The sequence below is a fragment of the Onychomys torridus genome, chromosome 3 (genome assembly GCF_903995425.1).
Source record: "Onychomys torridus chromosome 3, mOncTor1.1, whole genome shotgun sequence".
Classification (NCBI taxonomy): domain Eukaryota; kingdom Metazoa; phylum Chordata; class Mammalia; order Rodentia; family Cricetidae; genus Onychomys; species Onychomys torridus.
Window position 1 is genome coordinate 108,993,750 of NC_050445.1, and position 2,565 is coordinate 108,996,314.

General features: G+C 38.4%; 1 pseudogene; it reads left to right on the forward strand.

Moving 5' to 3' along the window:
• Window positions 1-1,467: 1,467 nt before the first annotated feature.
• LOC118580629 lies at window positions 1,468-2,259 on the forward strand (annotated as a pseudogene).
• The last annotated feature ends 306 nt before the right edge of the window (window positions 2,260-2,565 follow it).

Sequence of the window (2,565 nt, forward strand, 5' to 3'; positions counted from 1 at the left end):
TGCTATAATTTATCCTTCTCAGATCTCTGATGGTGTTTACAACTAACTATAGCTTTATCAATTTAGCAGCAGCTGCCTGGTCAATGCATTTCATATATAAAAAACAAGTCCTGTTCAGGCAGTAGTGGTGCAAGCCTTCAATTCCAACACTTGGGAAGCAGAGGCAGGTGGTTCCCAATGAGTTTGAGGCTAGACTGGCCTACAAAGGGAGTTCCAGGACAGCTAGGACTGTTACACAGACAAATCCTGTCTCAAAAAATCAAAACCAACCAAACAAACAAACAACAAAACAAACAAACAAAATAAACTTTTACTACTTAAAGGAACTTGCTTTGCAAAGACCACTCTCAGTAATCAATCACTTAATAAATGGATAAAAAGTTTAAGGTTTATATAAATTATAGAGGTCTAAAAATAATTTAAATTATAAATGTCTGAGGATATAAAATGTAAATAAATAATGAGGCTCTAAAATGATATAAAGTTTACAAATACAAGTTACTCCATGTTGTTGCTATACTAAAATTTCAAAAGATCAAAGTTTTAACATTAATCAATGAAATTCTGGTAAACTATTACAGCAGTGACTACTATTATCAGTCACAAGCTCATAATTTTAAATTTCCTCTGAGTGTCTTCTAGACTTAAAGATGCTTCTCATCATGCTAAAACAAAACAAAACAAAACAAAACAAACAAAAAAACCCAACCCATCCCTGTCTAATCTCTATATATTCAATCATCTGGACAGAAAAAAAGTTGCCAATTCTTTTAACCCAAAGCCATAGCTTTTGCTATGACTTGAAGGCATGAATTTACTCCAGCTGTTTTACAGATACTTGTTAGCTTCCTTTTTCTACAATGTGGATTTCAGAACAGATTACAAACAATGATAAGCTTCAGGGAATTGAGAAAGTCAAAAGACTTAGATCCATGTCTCACAAGTCAAATAGACTCCAGATTAGTACTCCTGTCAATCAATAGCCTAAGTTCCCCTGCCTATTGCCCATTACTGAGGGAGAATCTCCAAATATAAAAATTTCCTTTAAGTTCCTTAACTTTAACTTCTGTCCCTTGTCTGTCTTGGCAGAGTTCCACTTGACTAGTTGACATAATCACTCCAAACATGATCTACACCACATCAGCCCCCCAGGTAGACCTACAAAACTGGAAAGCCCTGTACTTGCTGAAAATTGATATCAACCCGTACAAACAATGTAACTGCTCCCTGCCTCTTCAGGTGGGCCAGCAAACCAGATGCTTCTGATGAACACCCCATTACCCTAATCCCCTCCAAGCCTTGGCTAACATTCTAGCCTTCCTGGGCCCTGACAACTGCATCCTAATTTCAGCAGGAAGTAGTTACAAAAGAGAATAGGTAGTTCTTTATCCTCAACAAAAGGCTGGAATATTAGGTCAAAAGGAAACTCCAGCTCTTTCTCTAAGTGGCCTGAGGAGACCTGTGAAGATGGTTAGCTACCCTCTTAATCCAGAAAACCCTATGAAATCATACAAATCAAGAGGTTTAAATCTTCGTGTTTACTTTAAGAACACCCATGAAACTGCCCAGGCCATCAAGGATATGCATATCCAAAAATTCACCCAGTATCTGAAAGATGTCACTTTAAAGAAGCATTGTGTGCTATTCTAGCAGTATAATGGTAGAGCCAGTAGGTGTGCCCAGGCCAAATGGTGGAGCTGGACACAGGGTCAGTGGCCAAAAAAAGAGTGCTGAATTTTTGCTACACAAACTTAAAAATGAAGAGACTAATGCTGAACTTAAGGGTTTAGATGTAGATTCTCTAGTCATTGAACACATCCAGGTGAACAAAGCACCAAAAATGTACTGACAAATTTACAAGCTTACGGCCAGATTAACCCGGACATGTGCTCCCCCTGCCACATCAAGATGATCCTCATTGAAAAGGAACAAATTGGGGCTGGAGAGATGGCTCAGCGGTTAAGAGCACTGGCTGTTCTTCCAGAGGTCATGAGTTCAATCCCCAGCAACCACATGGTGGCTCACAACCATCAGTAATGAGATCTGGTGCCCTCTTCTGGTGTGTAGGCAGAACACTGTATACATAGTAAGTAAATAAATCTTAAAAAAACAAACAAACAGAAATGCTTATTATTAAAAAAAAAAGAAAGAAAGAAAGAAAAGGAACAAATTATTCCACAGCCAGAAGAGGAGGTTTTACAGAAGGAAACGGTATCTCAGAAGAAACTGAGGAAACAAAAACTTATGGCACAGGAATAAATTCAGCTTAAAATACATGCAGATCAAAGTTAAAAAAAAAAAAAAAAGGAAACTTATATTGTGTGCCCTAATAAACTTGCCTGAGGATCAGAGGACAGAGCCAGTCACTAGATTAGACATAGAGGTCAGTCAGTGGTGGCACACACCTTTAATCCCAGTACTGGGAAGCACACATGCCTTTAGTCACAGGAAGTGATGTCTGGGCAGAGAAAGGTATATAAGACGTGAGAAAAATGGGAACTCACTCTCCTTAGGCTGAGGATTTCATAGAGGTAAGAACTAGTGGCTGACTATTCTTCTCTGATC